This window comes from Ovis aries, chromosome 13 (assembly GCF_016772045.2).
Source record: "Ovis aries strain OAR_USU_Benz2616 breed Rambouillet chromosome 13, ARS-UI_Ramb_v3.0, whole genome shotgun sequence".
Taxonomy (NCBI): Eukaryota; Metazoa; Chordata; class Mammalia; order Artiodactyla; family Bovidae; genus Ovis; species Ovis aries.
In genome coordinates, this window is record NC_056066.1 from 36,150,029 (window position 1) to 36,173,086 (window position 23,058).

The following is a 23,058-nucleotide window of genomic DNA, read 5'->3' on the forward strand; positions in this document are numbered from 1 at the left end:
TTCATTTTTAATTCAAAAATCTCAGAGAAAGAAATCTGATTGGCACAGTTTGAGAAAAGTACCTCCCCTTAGTCCAATCAGCTGTGGATGAGAAAACAGTGTATTTTCTTACCAAATGGCTGCCAAGGTGGCCCCTGGGGATGAGGGACGAGGACAGGTAGGGGTGTTCCTGGTGAGCTGAGAAGGCAGCAGAAAGGGGCACACCAATGCGACAAGCCACGACTTAGATTTCTGGACCCACCAACATGAGAAATTTCTGTGTTAGTGGACTGTGTTTTATCCATCATGCTATTATTGCCTGTATTTAGAGTTTTATATATATATATATATATATATATATATATATATGTATATACACACACACTTTTGTTATGACAGCATCATTGTAAGTCTTTCAAAAATGTACCTAACACTTTTAAAATGATGTGCCTGTTTTGTTAAAATGATAAATTCAACTAACAGCTTTGGCTAGCTTTATTTATTAATAGTATTTTATTTTTATTAAAGAACTCTTTCATAAAGCAAGCTTTGTGAGTTCAATGGATGTAAACCATAAAATGTGAGAGGTAATTATTTATAATTTTTACTGAAAATATTCCAGATCTTGCTATTGCCAACTGCTAGAATGGATTTAGCATTCTGAAATTTAAAACAGTAACTTTTGGCTCTTTTTTTGTCAAATACTTTGTGATTAAACTATTATACTGTCAACCGAAGTTTAAGAAAAGACACTCCTTCACCGTTTAAAATGCTATGCAAAACAGTCTTCATTTTATGCACATATAAACCTGTGAAGCTTTCACATGTTGGTTTTGGGATTTTAAACTTGGCAAATTACAGATTCTTATTTTTATATCTGTCACTGTTGGCTCCAAACTTTAAATTGAAACCACAGGGTTTACCTGGCACTCACGCCAAGGTAATGCTTTTCCCTGTCTTTAAAGTAGCTGCTACGTTGTGATTAAGAATGATGCACAAGATGACAAATAATATCAGAACAATAATATATTCAAATTACTGTCAAATCAATATTCAGATACAAGGCTGCTTGAATTTGGGGTTGTTTAAAAACCAAACATCTGTCCGTCACGCTGTATTCAAAAACTTCACAGCAAAAAGTGAACACACCATTTATAAAAAATTTTTTCATTTAGTTTAGAGGAAACCAATGAAAGGTATAAACAAAAAGTCATTGCCACCTGAGGGCATGGAAGACTCTCAGGTGTGCACCTCCCCTCTCGAGGTGGGTGAAGCCAGAAACTGTGACCTTGATATCTGTTTCTGAATATCACATTTCTAGAGCTTGTTATTCATACATCCTAATAAGTTGACTATGAAATCACTGCCAAATAAAAAATTTCAGGGCTAAGGGGTGTTGGAGTCCACAGAATTCAGATTTGGGCCTGGAGAGTGAGTCTTTCTCTTAACCTAATCATGTCACCAAAATTAGGAAACATCAGGCTCTATTACAGTTTTCTGATCACACATAAAAGAAAATGACAGGACTAGGTAGCTTATCTTGCCTGAACTGTGCAGTCTGGGACTCCTGAAATTCGAATGGATCCAGCTATCAAGGTGCTAGGTTGGCATAAGATGCTCTTGGCACAGGTAAAGCATCTCCTGGTCTCAGAAAAAGATGCTTTTCCTGTTGAACTGCAGGTCTGTCGAGCCCTTCAGCAGTAGCTGTTGTCCCACAGCTTTTTTGGTAATAAATGATCCATTTCAAATAAATGCAACTGCAGCCAACTCTGCAGAAAGAATCACTTTCTTAAAAAAGAGAGTCAGTCTGAGAGGGTCAAAAATGCACAAACAGTATGGTAAAATACGCTGCTCCTTTTAATGGAAAAGAGTGCTACTGGCTGCATTTGCCAAATTCAATCAGCCTGCCAAAAAGTCGAGGAATCTGGCAGGAGTTCTAGAGAGTAGTTCCATGTTTCATCTGTATTTCTTCTCTGTATTTATCTAGCTTCAGAAAATGCCGGGAATGTTTTTTCCTTCCGACTTGGCCCTTTTTTGAAACCACAGAAATATACCGGGAAGCTTCTCGTAATTGTTTGGTTACTTACAGTGCTGTCAGTCTTTAAACTTCTGAGAAATACATCGTTTCCATTGGAAATTTAGAAAAAGCACCAACAACTGTTTGTTTGCACTTTCTGAAATTTATCTCGGGAACAAAAAAGAAAAAAAATCAATTTTATTAATTGGCAGCTACTGGCCTCAGTGCACAAAGGCAGGAGGCCAGCTCATTATTTTTGGCCTCCAGCTGACCCAAAATGGTTTTCTCGTATAAGAAGCTATTCACAGATGCTAGACATAAGAATTAATAATAATAATGGTATTTCAGACTTCATGAATAAGTAGTTTTTGGCACTCAGAAAATATCTTCTGTTTTTCCCTTGAAAACAGCAATCCTGTTATATACAGAAAGTAAACAGAGCTTGAATTAGCGAGTTGAAGTCTTTAAGGTACCGAAATTATGCATGCATTAACAGTCCCTTCTAAGGCTTCTTTTTTTTCATTTCCTTCAAGATCAATCAGTTTTGTTTTTTTTTTTTAATTAAAAAAACACAAAGCCCTTCAGTTCATAGAGGCTGTGATCTCTCTCTATTTTGCAACCCATTGCCATGATGTAAGATGTCTCCCTTTGAAATGCCTTTGGACACAAATTTAAAAATACATGTGCTCAACAAGAGTTAGTTTTTAAAAATCAGCTTAATTATAATATATGCATATTTAAATTAAAACAGCGATGTCTATGGTTCAGGAGTGATCAAACAGAATGGCTTATGCTTCTGGTTAACAAGTCAAGATTTGTTCATAATATCCTAGTTTGCAATATGTTTTGGTTTTTCAATCACTTCATTCTCTAGGTCTTTGTTTACCTGTGAGTAAAAGTAAGAAAAATATTTCTAAAGTTTAAGCTAACATTCTTTATAACCCAAGTTTAAAGTTTGAATCCCTGAGGAGGAAAAAAATCAGAAAAGCCCTCCTAATGCTCCATTTATAGCAAGGAAAATCGGCATGCAGTTTGAGGGGGTCTCTTTACAACTCAGGGCTTAGTATTTATACCTCTGATTATTATAAGAAGTAACTTAAAATGTGCACACTGACTACGGCAAATGTTGATATTTTTCACTAGACCATGATTTTCTGATTGGGGGAAATCTGATCAAATTTCTGTGAAAATAAATTTCTAAGGTCCTTTTTCTTAGATGGTCAGTCACTTGCCAATGAAACTTCATGTCAGAATGTTGACCTACTATTTTCCAATTTGCATGCAGAGAAGTAAAAAATAAAAGCCTCTTTGAACATTGTCACCTTGGCCAAAGAAGGATAGAAACACTCATCCAAGCTGTGGTGCCTAGTCACCTAGAGACACATCTTGGAGAGCCAGCCGCCTGTGTGTGGCCTGAGGAGAGCACAGATGGACATGTGATGTCCTCTCTGTGACTGGGAGAGACAGCATAGGTGCTGGTTTGTTGAAAGTGAAATTGTGTATTGATGACAGATTACCATATATCTGGACATATACTTTTCTTGTGCCACAGTGTCCCTCAGTTTTGCTTGAACAAGTCCTGGAAACCTTCACAGTGGGGCTGTCTGGGATCTAGAAGGGGAGCCCCAGGAGCCTGACTGAAGCAACACTGGGTCCAGCTCTTTTCTACAAAAGAGCAAGTCCCTGTGTGTGTGTGTGTGTGTGTGTGTGTGTGTGTGTGTGTGTGTGTGTGTGTATTTACATATCTGACAAAGGACTTGAATTATTCAAACTATGTAAAAAAATTTTACAACTCAAGAAGAAGATAAACAACTCAATTAGAAATTCACAAAACATGATCCAAAAGGATACATGCACCCCAGTGTTCACTGCAGCACTGTTTACAATAGCCAAGGCATGGAAGCAACCTGAATCCCCATTAACAGGGGAATGGATAAAGAAGATGAGGTATATATATACAATGGAATATTATCCAGCCATTAAAGAGAAGGCAATAATGCCATTTGCAGCAACATGGATGGCCTGAGAGAGTGTCGTACTAAGTAAAGTAAGCCAGACAGAGAAGGAAAAATATCATACGGCATCCCTTATATGTGGAATCTAAAAAGAAATGATATAAACTTACTCACAAAACAGAAAGAGACTCATAGACTTATAAAACGAACTTAAGGTTGCCAGGGGAATGGACAGGGAGTTTGGGATGTTCATGTACACACTGCTGTATTTAAAATGGATAACCAACAAGGACCTATTTTATGGTGCAGGGAACTCTGTTCAACATTATGTGGCAGCCTGGATGAGAATGGAGGTTTGGGGGAGAATGGATACGTGTACATGTATGACTGAGTCCCTTTGCTATTCACCTGAAACTATCACAGCTTTGTTAATTGGCTATACCAAAACTTAGAGATCCCAAGGGAACATTGCATGCAAAGATGGGCTCAATAAAGGACAGAAATGGTATAGACCTAACAGAAGCAGAAGATATTAAGAAGAGGTGGCAAGAATACACAGAACTGTACAAAAAAGATCTTCACGACCAAGATAATCAGGATGGTGTGATCACTCACCTAGAGCCAGATATCCTGGAATGTGAAGTCAAGTGGGCCTTAGAAAGCATCACTACGAACAAAGCTAGTGGAGGTGATGGAATTCCAGTTGAGCTCTTCCAAATCCTGAAAGATGATGCTGTGAAAGTGCTGCACTCAATATGCCAGCAAATTTGGAAAACTCAGCAGTGGCCACAGGACTGGAAAAGGTCAGTTTTCATTCTAATCCCAAAGAAAGGCAATGCCAAAGAATGCTCAAAGTACTGCACCATTGCACTCATCTCACACGCTAGTAAAGTAATGAACCGTGAACTTCCAGATGTTCAAGTTGGTTTTAGAAAAGGCAGAGGAACCAGAGATCAAATTGCCAACATCCACTGGATCATCGAAAAAGCAAGAGAGTTCCAGAAAAACATCTACCTCTGCTTTATTGACTATGCCAAAGCCTTTGACTGTGTGGATCACAATACACTGTGGAAAATTCTGAAAGAGATGGGAATACCAGACCATCTGACCTGCCTCTCGAGAAACCCATATGCAGGTCAGGAAGCAACAGTTAGAACTGGACATGGAACAACAGACTGGTTCCAAATAAGAAAAGGAGTACGTCAAGGCTGTATATTGTCACCCTGCTTATTTAACTTACATGCAGAGTACATCATGAGAAATGCTGGGCTGGAAGAAGCACAAGCTGGAATCAAGATAGCCAGAAGAAATATCAATAACCTCAGATATGCAGATGACACCACCCTTATGGCAGAAAGTGAAGAGGAACTAAAGAGCCTCTTGATGAAAGTGAAAGAGGAGAGTGAAAAAGTTGGCTTAAAGCTCAACATTCAGAAAACGAAGATCATGGCATCTGGTCCCATCACTTCATGGGAAATAGATGGGGAAACAGTAGAAACAGTGTCAGACTTTATTTTTTGGGGCTCCAAAATCATTGCAGATGGTGACTGCAGCCATGAAATTGACAGACGCTTACTCCTTGGAAGGAAAGTTATGACCAACCTAGACAGCATATTCAAAAGCAGAGACATTACTTTGCCAACAAAGGTCCATCTAGTCAAGGCTATGGTTTTTCCTGTGGTCATGTATGGATTTCGAGAGTTGGACTGTGAAGAAAGCTGAGTGCCCAAGAATTAATGCTTTTGAACTGTGGTGTTGGAGAAGACTCCTGAGAGTCCCTTGGACTGCAAGGAGATCCAACTAGTCCTTTCTAAAGGAGATCAGTCCTGGGTGGTCATTGGAAGGACTGATGCTAAAGCTGAAACTCCAGTATTTTAACCACCTCATGCGAAAAGTTGACTCATTGGAAAAGACTTGATGCTGGGAGGGATTGGGGGCAGGAGGAGAAGGGGACGACAGAGGATGAGATGGCTGGATGGCATCACCGACTTGATGGACGTGAGTTTGGGTGAACTCCGGGAGTTGGTGATGGACAGGGAGGCCTGGCGTGCTGCGATTCATGGGGTCGCAAGGAGTCGGACATGACTGAATGACTGAACTGACTGACTGACTGACAGGACAAATTTAAAAGTTCAAAAGAAAACAATCCACAAAGTATCTGGACGGTTCAGCAAGATATATGGATGGCAAGCACAAGCACATGAAAAGATGCTCCACACCGCTAACCATCAGAGAAATGCAAACCAAAACTTTACAAGACACAACCATACACCTATCAGAATAGTTAAAATTCAAAAGACTGACATTACTAAGAGCTGACAAGGATGTGGAAGAGCTGGAACCCTCACACGCTGCTGACAAAAGTGCAAAATGGTATAGCTACCCCCACCCTGGGAAACAGTTTGCCAATTTCTCAAAAAGTTAAGCATGCCACGTAGCTCTACACTTTTATTCCCAGATACTTACCTAAAAGAAACAGGAAAAATGTGTATACGCACAAAGACCTCGCTATGAATAGTTTCAGCAGAATTATTCACAGTTACCCAAACAGAAACAGAATATTCCTCAACAGGTAAGTGGATAAATAGCTGTGGGTGCCTTTGTGCCATTGGAATATTACTCAGCAACACGAAAGAGTAAACCAGTGACACATTCCATAACATGGGTGAGTCTCAGAAACACTGGGCCAAGTAAAAGAAGCCCCAGGCTGTCATGATTCACTAACTATCCTCATTAGGTATGACTTTTAAAAAATCAGTCCTCCATGGTTTAGCGGAGAAGGCAATGGCACCCCACTCCGGTACTCTTGCCTGGAAAATCCCATGGACGGAGGAGCCTGGGAGGCTGCAGACCATGGGGTCGCGAAGAGTCAGACACGACTAAGAGACTTCACTTTCACTTTTCACTTTCCTGCATTGGAGAAGGAAATGGCAACCAACTCTAGTGTTCTTGCCTGGAGAATCCCAGGGACGGGGGAGACTGGTGGGCTGCTGTCTATGGTGTCACACAGAGTCAGACACGACTGAAGCGACTTAGCAGCAGCAGCAGCCATGGTTTAGCACCATTTCAAGTTTTAACTGTGTTAACTGTTCAATTAATTTAATAATAGCTGAATCAGAATTTAATTGATAACCCTTGTAATAATTAAATCAAAGCCACTAGTATGTGTATGCATATATATATATACATACATGTACATATCTGACAAAAGTATTATACAAGTTACATAAAGAATTTTTATAATTCAAGAAGAAGATAAACAGCTTAATTAAAAATTCACAAAATTTCTGGACACGTCAGCAAAGACATATGGATGGCAAACACAAGCATGTGAAAAATGCTGTATGCCGCTAGTCATCAGGGAAATGCAAACCAAGTACGGCTTACCCATATTTTTCATATTCATTGAAATCCTGAAAGAAGTGATGGCCTGTCATAAAAAAGAATGATTTAAGGATTCTGACAGCATGTAGGCACTAAAGCTACCACGAACCATTCTGCAAGAGTAAGAACTTTTTATAAGATACAGTCAGTGATTTTATGCAAATTTAGATAGGTTTTGGGAAAAAAATCATTTTAGGTGGCTCAGATCCATGATATACTATATACAGGTTTAATTTAGACAGATATCCCAAAGGTTGTTCATTAATCCAATTTAGAAAATCGATAAATCAGAGGGAGAAAACTACCCGTTAAATAAATAACACAGGATGCAGACAAATGAGCGTGTGTTTGGTGCCAGACTAGATGTGGGCTTGAGTCCTGGTTTGGGTACAGCTGCCAAGGTACCCTGATGCCCTGAGTTGTCCTTACTGCTTCCAGAAGGATGATGATATTTTCCTCAGAGAGTTACAGAGAGGATGAAAGGAGAAGAATGAGTATATATAGAGAGATTTGTATATATTAAGAACCTGCCTGCCAGGGGTACATTCAAATGCTGCTGCTGTTTTTATCAGGAGCAGAATTTTGACTGGTGAAGGCTGTGGGGGTGGGGTAGGTATCTAAAGCACTCTTCCTGGGAACCAAATCCTCTTCTTGTGCAGTGAACCAGATCAGATGGCAACTCTCATGTCCTCAGCCTCAGGGTTTTCAGTGTAGACACAATTTAAGGTGCTGGCTTCCTGCAGCATTTTTCCTGAGGGGCTGAGTGACATGTGGATGGATCCTGTACCCTTGGCGGGATCAGATGCTCCTCAGAGAGGCTGCTGGCAGGTCTGTGCCACCCCTGAGAGTGGGTTGGTCCTCCTGTGGCTTGGCCAGGGTGCAGGCCACACTTTTTATCTATAGATGCTGTCACCGCTGCACCTTAAAAGGGGTGTGGTTTGTTGGGACCTGGGACTGTACATAAACTCGGAGCATGTCCGAGAGTCACGACAGGGGAAAGCTGAATAATACAGAATATTTCAGGTTTCTGTCTGTATCCACCAAAACCTTTCTGTTGAAACGTAAGCTCTCAAGTAGTTCCTTCAAGGCTGTGTGACTCAGATATGCATCCTCTGAATGCAGAATTTGGATTGTTGCTTAACAAAGACACATGATAATTAAAAGGGAGACTCACTGGGAACCTTAGCTTGCGTCTACCGTGATCCAGCCTTTCCTGCAAGTGAATTCTCATAAGTCTGTCCCTGCACTTTTTATATCACTAACCTTTCCTTTGAGCAGGACCTTGCATAACCTGAGTCTTGCCTGCCTCTCTTGCCACCATCTTGCCTCTTCCTTCCCCCACCATGTTCAGCACAGCACAGAACGCGTTTTTCAGCCTCCCCTGACCCTTACTGTGACCACGTGACTAAGTTCTCCAGCACAGGACGTGTGAGGAAGTGATGTGGGCAACTTGTATTTCTTGCAACACATCAAGGATGCATGCATATCCCTGGGTCCCATTCCTAACTCGATGGCTGAGGGGTGGAGGCCACTGGGGCAGCTTTAGACTCAGCGTTTAGCCAGCATGTTGAAGACAGCAGAGCTGCGCTACCAGCCCTGGACCATTTGCAGAGTTACACAAGGGAAGACAAACTTCTAGGTTGCTTAAACCACTAAACTGGGTTAGGGTTAGGGTTTGGGGGTTGTTTTGTGAGAACTGTTTATCCTGGACTCAAAGTAATGCATTCATGGGACATGGCTTGGCAAGCTCTGGCTACTTTTGTGTGAAGAAAAACACACCCCTGGAGGCAGCCACCAGCCAGGATGTACAAGTGGAGAGCAAGGTGGGGTAGAAGGCTGGATGTCACATGTCTGTGTTCTGCAAATCCCTTATAGGTGTCCCCACTGCCCTTCCTCAGCCTGCAACGCGCTTCAGCCCCCCGCACCACACTTTGTGTTTCCACATCCATCTCTCAGGCTTCAGACTCCCTCTTGTACCTCAAGGACATCTCCTTCCACCCTCTGCCCCCATCTGTATCTCCTGAGACTTGTGCATTGCTTCTTTTCTATCATGATGGGACTGTGGGTCTCAGGGGACCACGGCTGCTGAAGACAGAAGCCAGGCCTATCTCATCCAGTTCTGCATTTCCAGGCACGGTTCATGCCACGCAGCAGAACATAGTAAATATTTGTCGAATGAAGCAATGAACCTCTCCGCATTTTCAGTCCTGCCACATAACCGTAATATCCAAATATCCAAATATTCTGCAAATGTGGAGACCAAGTGAAAAGGATTTGACAGAGGGAAACATATTATAGTATTTTTCTTTGCCATAGCCACCTAAGCCCTAGAGCTCGAACTGTTTAATTTATGGACAATGTAGAAAAGGGCTGAGTTCCTCTAATGCACTTGGTTTTCAACTCTGTATTTTTCCCTGCTGCTTGAGTAGAAAATTTTTCTCTTTGATTTTTTTTTTCAATTTGTCCCCTGGAAAAGTGAGGTGATAAATACAGGCAATGATGGCAAAGTATGACTATTGCCGGGTGCTAATGTTTTCAAATTGCTGATGATTTTTAGGGACACCACAAACTGGCCGCACTGTCAGAAGCATTTGGCAGTCATAACTGGCAGCAGGAAATCAGACTGTAAATTTAGAAGGCATTGCACCATATTTGGGAATGCACCTCACAGTCACCTCCAAATATGCCATGGTCATGTAGCTGGGGGTGCAGAGTGACTTTAACTGCCCTCTATTATGTATTTTGTGGTACATGAAAAGCTTCAAAATCATGGCTGGGCAAAGGAGAAAGCTATTCTGTTGCATTAAGGTAAAAATTTCATCATAGACTCCACCTGCCACTGCCAAGTTGGCAGAGCCATTTGCCCTGATACTGACTTCTTAAACCCTCCAACTTTATTGAAATAATTTTTAAAAATTGTTTATGTTAGTTATTCCTCTAATGTTCGTTAGTTTAATTTTCTCAGCAACGGCTTGTGGCAGAATAAATTGACAGGCTGAAAAAGAGATGTTCAGCTTTACTGCATGAGAGCTTTAACATACCATTGGCTAATGGAGAATAAGATTCGCAGTGTATCCTCTTGAAATGCATCATTAAGTCATTTTGCCCTACATGTGAAGCAATAAGGCTGGAGAGGGGAAAATGAGCATTTCTGGTTATGTATATTTGGGTAATCCTTGAAATGTGCTCACAGGTAGTTTATGGACTCTTTGATGGCCCCCAAAAGGAACCAACTGGCCATTATGTAGACTTCTAGGACATTTGTGACAAAGTTTTGCACCGAAGCGACTGAAAAGAAATGTTGTGTGTGTTTTTTTGAGGCAGAACAACACAGGGGTCAGGGGGAGATTTTATGGGTGAGAAACCTGACGAGGGGCAGAGTAGACAGAGGAAGCACTCGTCCTTGGCAACATTCTCCCAGGGTCAGTATTGGGAAGAATCTTATGGAACACTTTGAAAAACAACATACACAGTGGAGCGCAGTCTGTGAACGCAAGTAAGCTGTTAGGAATATTAAACCAGAGAGATTCAGACATTGTGCCCAAAAGAGTGGAAAGAGTGACTGACAAGTTTTCTCTTGTACCAGAGAAAAATAGCTCAAGTACATTTCAAAATGGGTATGACTGGAAGGATCAGAGGAGTAATTTCAAAACCGTCTCAGCCTCATTTGTTGCTGAAGCTGAAATATGTAGAGCATCGTAACTTCAAAACTGTGCGGGACTGTCATAGCCACTGAGGATATGCAGATGAAAGGAAGGGGTTCAATCTTCAGGAGAAGCTGTAAGCATACTGCAGGTCATCGTGGTGCCAGGGTGATGGTGCACCACTGGTGCAGACAAACGTCTGAAAGGTCAGCCCCTGGTAGGGCCTGGACCCCACAGATTGTGCTTGGTCTGCAGGGGACCCGCAGGGAGCATTCGCAGAAACAAAGAGGCTCCTCTGAGTGGGATCATTGCAAGTAAAGGCAGCTGACTGTGACTACAGATTTCAGCACTGGGTGTGGGCATGATGGCCTCGGGGAATGCCAGCACCAGGAGTCCAGGGACCAGGCCAGACCAGCTCCTTCTCCATGGACACTCATGCCAAAGGAGGCAGTGTTCATAATGGGTAGAAGCATGGAATCTAATTGTTCAAATCCTGGCTTTCCCAAGCTCTGTAACTTTGGGCTGCAGTTTCCTCATCTGTAACACTAGAATATTAATAATATTTAACTCTGGGTTTGTTGAGAGCATTAAATGAATTAGTACACATAGGGCACTTTGATGGTGCCTCATACATGGTAGGTACTAACTGCTGGTTGAAATGTTGGTCATTGTTATTATTACCCTCTTTATCCTTGAGAGATAGCCAGCCTCCCTGCCTTTTCTGGATCTCTATGGTAGGGTGGGTGGGAAACGTCATTTCTGATAGAGACTGGGTAATGAACTGAGAAAAGCCTGCCTGAGTCTTCTTAGGCTTTGCTTTGTAAAAGGGGAGAGATACAGCCCACACCTGTTCTCTGAGTCTGAGGACATGGGGCAGAGGAAGGGCTGCTCTCCTGGACTGCCATCCACCACTTGGCTCACTCTGCACCCCCTGCCCTCCTCGAGGGTTAGCCCATGACTCCCTCATCGTGCCTTTCACGTCACATTGCCAGTGACCAGCCAGGTCTTTTTCTGGTTGCCAAGGAAACAAAGACCTGCCCCCCTGTGCTCATCACAGCCAAAAAGATGTGAGAGGGAAGAAATCAAAAGGAAAATCTTACCAGACATGTAAGATACACATTGAAGAAAGCTAGATTAACACAAAATAAGTATTGACACAAATGAACTACTTTAGTACCTGGGTTCCACCTTGACTTTAAAGTGAGATTGAAAGGACAACTATATTGACATGTTGGATTAGGAGCTCTGGGTTGGTCCTGGAGCAGGCTCAGGGATGCAGGTCCATCTGGGTTTCCTCAGGAGGATTTTGACTCAAGTCACACAGAAACAACATTCTATATGTATCACTTCAGGGGAGGCCCCAAAGCCCTTCCTTGATGCAGCTCTTTCATTTGTACTGCCTAAGACATATCACTTTGGTACATAGTTTGAAATCTTGTAAGCTAAAGATTGAGCCTAAAAACTCAAATTTTGAAATCCAAGAAGCATAAGGCAAGTCTGTCACTCATTTAAAACTGAGCCAGGGGCATGCTTAAACTATTCCTTTCCAAACTGTCTAGCTGAGACCATCAGAACTGAGGGCGTGACCGTTTTTAGGATGGCGGGGCAACTGGTGGTGGAGTGAGCGTGGACTGGGAAGATGTGTGTGCAGTGAGCAGCAAGGGAGCTGTTCTGTTGTGAGGATGGAAATGAACAGGTGACAGGGTCAAAGGTTTCGGAGATGAGTCATCCGGATCCTGAGGTTCCGGTGTGGGGAGCAAGAGGGAACAGGAGGAGTTCTAGGAACCCACACCCTGTATCTCCTCCTGATGTTCCATTTTGCCTTACATAGTATGTTTATGTACCTGTGAATTTCATAGAAGAATTGAATTTTTGTTTTGGGAGAAAAAAGAACAGAGTTCTCCTACTGTAAAGTTCCTAGGACTTTCTATTCCTAAGTCTTTCCAGAACTTTAGGGAACAGTATATATAAATTCATTTATGTATTAAGAAAGAAATTACTAAGTCATTTAAAGTTTATGATAACCAATTGCAGATGTGCCAGAAAATATATCAAAACTTTTCAGAGTTTAATGTATTTATCCTTTTTTGAGAACCACATTTAAAAGAATGATGCTAAGAATCATTACACAGCTAAGGAATGCTTCCATTTAAACTGAAAAAGTTTAAAAAAAATTATATAGGTATTACTTTTACATGGTACATCTAGATGTTAAAATTTCTCCCAACTCAAGGCACTGCTAATAAAAATTAGAGGAGATATATGTGATACAAAAAGAAAATGCATCTGCATTTGGTAAAGATGTATTTCATCATTCCAGTTTGTACTAATAACTTTCAGGCCTAAATATTCTTATTAATATTGCAATATAGTTCCAGGATTAACAAAATTTTATTTTTCTTGCTACTTACTATTAATATTTTATGATAAATGTTTGTAAACTTTGCTTTTGAATATGCCTGGAAATGAGATTATACATTTTTAATACAGCAATTCAGTGATAGTTCCGTTCAGTCACTCAGTCATGTCCCACTCTTTGCAACCCCATGAACCAGAGCATGCCAGGCCTCCCTGTCCATCACCAGCTCCTGGAGTCCACCCAAACCCATGTCCATTGAGTCAGTGATGCCATCCAATCATCTCATCTTTTGTTGTCCCCTTCTCCCCACCCTCAATCTTTCCCAGCATCAGGGTCTTTTCAAATGAGTCAGCTCTTCGCATCAGATGGCCAAAGTATTGGAGTTTCAGTTTCAACATCAGTCCTTCCAATGAACGTGATAAATACTCGGTAAATTTTTTTTAAGGAAAGGAAAGGAGTTCTGCTGCTGAAAAAAAAAAAAAAATTTGATCACTGGCTTAGATACCGTGCTTAGAGCCAGCCCTGCTGTTCTGAACAGCTAAAGTTGGTAAAAAGTAATGCAAGATGGGCTCTGAAATGAACAGGGTTGTTGCCAGAAGTGGAAGAGATCATTCTGTTATAAAATTCATTGTTTCTTTCACTGAAACTTGAGGTTCTTATATAGATGAGACTAAGAAGTATCATTTTGTATAAATTTAGCAAAAGGAGAAGATGAAAATTAACATTTAGTGATGCATTAAAACATTTTAGAGGGTAATCATGGTTTTTTCCAGAGTTGGTAAAAATGTCTGTGAAATTTTGTGGTAATATTGTTTCGGTTCCATCTTTTAAAGATCTTTGACATCAGAGATAAGTTTTTAAAAGAGAAATGAAGAGCGCACAATCACTTTTGACTTATTTCTGCCCACAAATTGTATCAGAGAAGGAAAACATTCCCGAGATGGGTAGCAATCGACGAGACTGACTTTTAAGGTCACTTGATACGGACAGAGTGAGATGGAAAGAAGGGAGAGGAGGCCTTGAGAACGAGGTTAAGTCAACTGCAGTTTAAGAAAAGCAGTCATTGGGCCAAAAGACTCTTTCACTTAAGGTTATTTCCCAAGAAATTAGTCATTTATTTTCAACCTTATGAGCTTAGTTCCAATTTAGTAGGAGCAGGGAAAGCTATTTCTTTGACACTGAAGAAGAAAAATTGTGGCTCTTTCCTCCAGGCTTGTGCTTTATTTTTCCATATTAATCTGCTTCTGAAAGTTAAAAAGAAATCAAAATAAAGTTGGGAAAGTGGTTTAACTAAAGGTTTTTTTTTTCCCCCTCTTCAAATCTTTGGCTTCGTTTCTTTTGGATATCTTTCCGTGTTTACTCCTATGAGGAATGAATTCCAAACCCAGTAAGGTATTTTTAAATACTAACATGTTTTTAATTTTGAATTCCTTCTAATAATGTGCCAGTTTTTTAGAGATACATATAAATGCAAACAAGATAACATTAAGAATTTAGATTGGCTCTAAAACATAGGAGATGAGGGTTCAAACCCTGGGTAAGGAAGTTCCTCTGGAGGAGGAAAAGGCAACCCACTTCTGTATTCTTGCCTGGAGAATCCCATGGACAGAGGAGCCTGGCAGGCTACAGTCCATAGGGTCACAAAGAGTCGGACATGCCTTAGCAACTGAACAACAACAACATGTTTTTTGTGTGTGTGACTTTAAACTTTTTATTCTGTTTTGGGGTATGGCCGATTAACAATGTCGTGGTAGTTTCAGGTGAACACCGAAGGGACTCAGCCATTTGTATACATGTATCCATTCTCATCAAACCCATCTCCCATCCAGGCTGCCTCATAATATTGAATAGAGTTCCATGTGCTATACAGTAAGTCCTTGAAAAGCAACAATGTTACGGAATATTGTGGACTATATTATTATGTTATTGTGGACTATATTGTTATGGAATATTTTTATCCATTTTAATATCTCTATATTTAGATGATTCTTGGCCTGGCCTTATTCTTAAACAATTTAGAATTCTTACTTAGCTTGCTAAGATTCAGTTTTATAGATTTATCTCAGATTTTATAAATTCTTACTATTTCCTAGAGCAAAGCTGTAAACCAAAACAAAATCCTTCCATTGAAAATGCCTTTACATAATTAAGGTAATTGTTTTCTATTGAAGAGTGCATGTGTCTTATTGTTTTAAAATACTTCTACATGAAATTATAAATGATAAGGCTATGTGTTAAGTAACTAGGCCTCTGGAGGTGATCACTTTGTATTGTATACAGACATTGAATTGTAATGTACGCCTGAAACTACCTCAGCTTCCCACACCTACAGAGTCACCTGTAGCTACGTTCAGTGTGAACATCTCTCTGGCACTTCAGCATTTCTTCTCCAGGCCGTTCCCACCCACTGCACTCATGATCCCACTTTGTCTTTTTCAGAAGCTGGAAATTCTGACTTTAGCTGTTTTCCTCTGACTTCTGCATATTCGACCTTTGCCCTGCTTTACTGAAAGACTGGTATATAACATTAACTTTCAGGTGTATATAATTCAACACCTGTATACAGTACAAAGAGATCACTACTAAACGCCTAGCTGCCGTCCATCATCAAACGACTGGCCCACTTCACCCACTTCACACACATCCTAGCTCCCTTCCCCTCTGGTAACCACCAATCTTTTCTCTGTATGAGTTTTTGTTTGTTTATTCTGTTTTTGGATTCCATGTGAATGCAATCATATGGTCTTTGTCTTTCTCTGACTTATTTCACTTGACATAGTACCTTCGGGGCCCATCTATGTTATCACAGATGGCGAAACTTCATTCTTTATTATGCGTGAGTAGTATTCCTCTTTGTGTGTGTGTGTGTGTGTGTTTGTGTGTGTGTGTGGTGTGTTTCTGGGCACAGAAACTCTGTAGTGGAAGGCTTATGAAAAGACAACTTGAAAACCCAGAGGAAAAGCCTACTCCAGTGTGAAGGAATGTTTTCTATGCAAAAAGGGCACTAGACGGAACCAACAAACCCCTCCAAAACTGTGTGGATGTGGATCTCAGATCACAGGGCATCATGCACTCCTGTTTCCTGGAGGCAAACAGACACCACAAAAGGACAAACTCCTTGCTTCACTTCACTGACCAAAGAGAATCAAAGATTTACCCCCACCATCCAATGTAAAATGTGTTTTGAGGCCCATGGCTCTGAGGAGCTGCCATATGAAATGAATTACCAAGGCTCAGCGTGGGGGTGGGGTCCCACTGGGAGCCTCTGCAGCAGAGCCCAGCTGCCTGGACATCCTGGGGGCCCCAGGGCCTGCAGGACATGCTCCGAAGGCCCTGCTCTTTCCCAGGTTATGCAAACGTCACCTCGTTGCCTGGTAAACAGACAATGGAAGATGGGTTCCGATCAACTCCAGAAATGCCAGGACTGCCTGGAAAACCCACTGAGCTCGGTGTGCATGCAGGTATTTCAGGGCTCCTCTGGCTCTATTAGCGCTCCTGTTTCCAGTCTGGGTTTGCCCAAACAATGTCAAGTCAAACCACAAGAAAATCTGTTATCACTCAAATTGGTACATACTTTTCATACAACTGAAATATTATATAAAAGTCATGAACTGTTAGATGTAAAAGCAGAAATTGGACGCAGATACAGGTTCCCTTGCTACCTCTGTCTCGCCTTCCAAGGGGGATGTGAAGTTCGGGTCACAGCTGTGTTCCAAGGGTTTGTGCCTGTGATCAAAGCCTCTGCCACTGGAGGAAGCGCTCGCGTGAGCCCAGTCCGCAGACCACTCTCGTTGCCCCTCCCCTTGTTCTTGTTCACGCCAACACTGTAAAAAGTTATGTGTTTGAATGATGTTTTAAAGCGCTCTGTGCAATTAAGTTCTGAAACAAGGGAGCTGGTTTTCCTTCAGCGCATATATGGAACTGCCAATAAATGTAAGACCTGGGTGTGTTTGGGGGAGGAGGAGGTGAAAATGAGGAAAGTTTCTGAAAGGAACAAACACTTCAAAAAAGTAAACCTGAGGTGTTTTTCCTTCTCATAATATTTTAAATGCTTTTATAGTTGGAAAAAGTCTACAAATCAAAAATTATATACCAGAAAAAAATGCGTACCACGTCCATAATCACTTGTACCCAATTTGCATCTCTCCTTCCTTAAGAAGCTTACCTGATAACTTAGTTGGTAGAGAATCCACTTGCAGTGCAGGAGACCCCGGTTTGATTCCTGGTTTGGGAAGATCCATCGGAGAAGGGGTAGGCTATACCCACTCCAGTATTCTTGGGCTTCCCTTGTGGCTCAGCTGGTAAAGAATCTGCCTGCAATGCGGGAGACCTGGGTTTGATCCCTGGGTTGGGAAGATCCCCTGGAGAAGGGAAAGGGTACCCGCTCCAGTATTCTGGCCTGGAGAATTCCATGACCTGTATAGTCCATGGGGTCACAAAGAGTCAGATATGACTGAGCAACTTTCACTTTATAGGAAAGCACTCCTGTTAAGTAATGATCGCAGAGAATTTCATACCACCTTCTTGCCGTGTGTGTTAGTGATTTGAAAACATGGTGCTCCTTACTTTCTGTTAGCTGCTCTTCAAATGCAAGATTTTTTACTGGAGTGGGTAGTCTAGCCCTTCTCCAGGGAATCTTCCAGACCCAGGAATTGAACTGGAGTCTCCTGCACTGCAGGTGGTTTCTTTACCACCTGAGCTACCAGGAAAGCCCTCTTCCTAAGGAAAACACTCCTTGTTAATTAATGATTGCAAAGAATTGCATACCACCTTCCCCTTGCCTTGTGTGTTAGTCATGCCGTTCCTTACTTTCTGTTAGCTGCCCTTCAAATGCAAGATTTTGCCCTAAGTTTCCATTATGTGGCTGTTTAGAGCCATTTGAAAGCATTTCTCTGGGTGGCCTAGTTTGCTTGTGAAGTTCCTAAGAAAAATAAAAGCCTCTATTCCTGAACCTGATTGGAAACCAAGACACATACCCAGCACATGTTGTTCAGAGAGTGGTTTGGGAAAGGTGGCACATCCTTAAACAATTTGTGAAGCAGCATTAGCTGCACAGCCTCTGTGTATATTACCAATGTAATGAGTAGCATTTATTGAAAGCAAAATAAAGTTTAGGGAAAGTAAATTCACAGAGCAGCATCACCAAAAGAGGGCCCTAGAAATGCCTCTCAGGTGTCAAGCCCTTCATACCTCTATGTTTAGTCACTCAGTCATGTCCAACTCTTTGTGACCCCATGGACTGTAGCCCGCCAGGCTCCTCTGTCCGTGGGATTCTCCAGGCAAGAATGCTGGAGTGGGTTGCCATGCCCTTCTCCAGGCCTCTAGCATGCAGAAAATTTTACACTTCCATCTCTGTACCCTTGATTGAGAATGTTCCTGGCTAAGGAAAATGGCCAGAGCAGGATAAAATTAACCAATAAAGAAAGAATTCCAGTGCCTGGCACAGAGTAGGCTTGGTAGCTAATAAAATCATTTCACGTTGTACAAACGTTAGGTAAGCTGTGGCCTGAGGCCAATTAGTTACTGAAGTTCTGTTTAAGGCAGCCGCTCTCACTGCCCACCACAAGTACCTTTCTAAGCCATACTTTTCTCCTTTCATCTATTTTTAAAACTTTCAACCCTTGTCTACCTTTTAGTCATTTAAAAGTCTGGACTGCTGGACTCCACTGATCAAGCTTTTAGGCTAAACATTCAGTAACCACCATTATTGGATGTGGAAGGAAACCTCATGGTTAGTGCAAGAAACTTAGGGAAAGTTAACTCCACAAAGAGTAGGAGTCATTTTGATGAACTCAGGACTATAAGTTAGGTAACAATGTCGTGTATGGAGTTGAGTCATAAAGGGCACCGGCATTGAGGAAACACTGGATTCTGACATAATGTGTGTGATGGTCTGGTGCCCGCACCTCTAGAAACCCTGTCCAGAAGACTCCAGGGACAGCCAGCAAGCACACCGTGGGCTCCATCAAAGACCCAGGTGCCCACAGCATGCCAGATGTTTCACATGTACCCCACATATGGGGTCTATGGTTTATGTAATATGACATTATGTAACAGGCATCAAGGGCTTGGGAATAAATGCCTCTGACTCTTGGAAATCTGGAGAGGGAACCACAGAACCACCACCAGGTCTAGGGGGAGGAGGGGCAAAACAGTGGTTTATTCCTGACAGGCATCAGCCAGAGGGGCTGCTTTCTAAGGGAGTCTGCAAGGCAGCGGGGGCAATGGTGATGTCACGTGAAGCCTGGACCACTGGTACCCTGGGAGCAAAGTGCTGATGGGGGCAGACTGATCTCAGGGCCAAAACTCCTGCTTCCTTGTCCCTCTCACACTAACCTTCAGACTAACCAGGGCTGGGCTCCAAAGAGTAAATGCCAGAACCAGACTTCAGACCTGGTGAAGTCATCACTCTGATAATGGATAGCTTTTACGGAGCACTTAACCTTGTCCTAGGCCCTGGGTTTATGGGATTCGAATGTGTAACTTGTATAGAGCCAAGCTCCTCACGGTCCATTCGTGACTGGGACGTGAAGTCCTAGACACAGAAGCCTGGCAGGCAAGGAGCAAGTGAAAGTAATTGTTACCCTAGTTTCACTGTCTTTGAAGCTGAAGAGCACAAGTATGTACTGTGAAGCTCTTTAAAAATCTCCTACCTTTGCTCCACTCAGCATTCTCTCTCTCTCAAGTTGCTCCCCAAATAACCCCCGTACTCCCAAGCTCTTTTCAAAACAGGGTGGGAGGGAGCTCTTCCTTCCTTCACCTCCCTCCTCTGCTTCCCTACCTGCGGTTCTCTCCTCTCGCACAAGGAATCCTCTGCCCTTGCTGGCATAAACTCCCCCTGCCTGTGCCTCTTTACATGTTTGAGTTTTCCTTTCATACCTGGCACACTTGGATCCACAGAAGGCTCAGGAAACAATCACACAAAACGGGATGGGGGAAGGGCAGATACAAAGATCAAAAGATATATATAGAGAGAGAGCCCATGAACACAGGTGGAAAAGCATTTCTATTAAAGGTGTGTCCTGTCTCATTTCATCTTCCCAATGACCCTCAGATGACCCATCTTCCCATTAAACGCTTGAGAAGGCAGAACCAAAAGTTTCCATAACTTGTCCAGTAAGTGGATGAATCAGGATACACATCCATGCAACTATGATCTTAGCGCCTATGACTTTGACCTCTATTTGATGCACCCTTTTCCACAGAGGAACTGAACGGCATAAGGGCGCTGTCTAGCTCCTTACTCAGGTAGTTGGGTTCACCACCTGAGTAATGAACTTCATTTCACCTCTCCCCAGGTTTAAAAACAACGACAACAAAAACCTGTTGAAGGAGAGACAGAGACTAGAGCAGAGGCCCTGGGAGGGAGGCATTAGGTGAATTCTCTGTAGACGGTCTTGGCAAATCTCTTTCCCTCCAACTTCTTACACAACATATGCTGGGCGTTTGGACACTAGGCTATTTCTACATCCCATTTGCTTATGGAAATCAAGCTTTTAATGTAGCATCATGCATGTGTGTTCGTTCCATCATGTCCCAAGCTTTGTGACCCCACGGACTGGGGCCTTCCAGGCTCCTCCATCAATGGAATTTTCCAAGCAAGAATACTGGAGTGGGTTGCTATTGCCTATTCTAGGGGATCATCCTGACCCAGGGATCAAACCCATGTCTCTTGTGTCTCCTGTATCTCCTGCATTGGCAGGTGGATTCTTTACCACCTGGGAAGCCCCATGATGTAGGGATGTTTGCAGACTTGGTTGGAACAACTCCTGTCTAATGACTTCTGGCAAGCTTGTAAAGGAGCCCTGACAAGTTGTCTGCTGAGGAAGAGTTGGCAATTAGAAAAGAAGGAGGATTTTTAAATAGGTATTGAGAAGAACAGGAAGTAACCTAATTAGAGAGAGACATACTTAGATTGCTGGGGAGTGAGAGAACCCAGCTGAAGTTGGATTTATGATGAATTCATTTGCTTTGTTGTGCGCATATCATCCCCAGCAGGGCTTGATGAGCTGAGGGCATGGGGAAGACAGAGTTGATTACGGTTTTGTTGGATGGATGTCATGAGGAGGTTTAAGAAACCGATAAGAGAATGAGAAGATGGACTGTGGAATCTAAACTGGTCATGGGAGAAAGTGAAGACAGGACATGGTTTAAGGAAAAGCATATAGGCTAATGGACTGGAGGTCATGATAAGAACAAACAAGTTCAGTGGCCAAATCAGAGGGGAAGAAGTTGTTGTAAGAGAATTTGGAGGCTAGTCTGTTCAGACTGCTGAAAAATAAGAACCAGGGTGTGACTCTGGCAATGGGAGCTCAAATGTGGTGAAGACCATTGACAGGAGGAGGGTCAAGAAACAGAGAGGCCAGACAGCCTTCAGTACCCTAGCCTGATCAAGGTTGTGTCGTATACAGCCTCCTAAACATTTCATGTTTTGCTTTCTTATTTAAATCATCAGTCTACCTAGGATGGATGTTTATGTGTGATATGAAAGTACCATTTTTATTTTCTTCCATTTGGACAACCAACTGCCCTTGGGCCATGTGTTAAATAAATTAGTTCCTAAATATCCCTTGAATTCCTTCCGTCTATGCTATTACTGATTTTGCTTTATTCAGTCCATCTGGGCTGATGTACTATAGTACCCATCAATCTTCCCCCTCCACAGTCCATAAAATTTATCTTTCTAAAATGCAAATATGACTACATCACTCTCCTGATTAAAGTGCTTCAATAACTTCCTTTCATTCCCCATAGAATAAAAGCCAGACTCCTAAGCCTGTCATATTTAAGATGTTTCACAATATTTTTATTTACAATATTTCTTTGCTTATCAAGATATCCTCATTCTATGACATTATCCACATTTGTGAAAGTGAAAGTGATTCATTTGTGTCTGACTCTTTGCAACCCCATGGACTGTGCGTCCATGTAATTCTCCAGGCCAGAATACTGGAGTGGGTAGCCTTTCCCTTCTCCAGGGGATCTTCCCAACCCAGGGACTGAACTCAGGTCTCCCACCTTGCACGTGGATTCTTTACCAGTTGAGCCACAAGCTGGTAAAGAGTCCAAAATGGTTAATTCGAATTACATTTTAAGTCTTTTATCAGATAGATTTATTAGATAGACTTATAATTGATAGATCTTAAAAGTTCTGATTAAATTATTTGATATTTACTTGGCATCTACTCTGTATCAAGCAGTATATAGTAGATTCTCTATTCTATATATATATATAGTGTGTATATATATATATATATATATATATATATGGGGTATAAGATTCTTTCAGAGTTTACAATCTAAAGGAGCACAAAAAGCATGAATACAAATGTCTGTGGAAAAGGGAAGAATATAAATGTAGCAATAGACATTTGAGTAAATGACTATGAGAGCTCCGATGAGGGAGAAATGGCACTTTGTTTGGCAGAAATCGGTGGAGGCTTTGTAGAAAAGTTAACCCGGTCATGAAGGGTGGGCAACAGAAAGAGGAGACAGGAGGGCATTTTAGGTAAAGTAGTGGCACTGATCCGGAGAAGGCAATGGCACCCCACTCTGGCACTCTTGCCTGGAAAATCCCATGGATGGAGGAGCCTGGTGGGCTGCAGTCCATGGGATCGCTACGAGTCGGACACGACTGAGTGACTTCACTTTCACTTTTCACTTTCATGCATTGGAGAAGGAAATGGCAACCCACTCCAGTGTTCTCGCCGAGAATCCCAG

The 23,058-nt window shown here is 42.0% G+C and overlaps 1 protein-coding gene across 3 annotated transcripts in view; it reads left to right on the forward strand.

The window, feature by feature from the left end:
• ODAD2 (outer dynein arm docking complex subunit 2) overlaps positions 1–23,058 on the forward strand; it is a 172,856-nt gene that overhangs the window by 144,549 nt on the left and 5,249 nt on the right. The gene's annotated exons all lie outside the window — the stretch shown is intronic.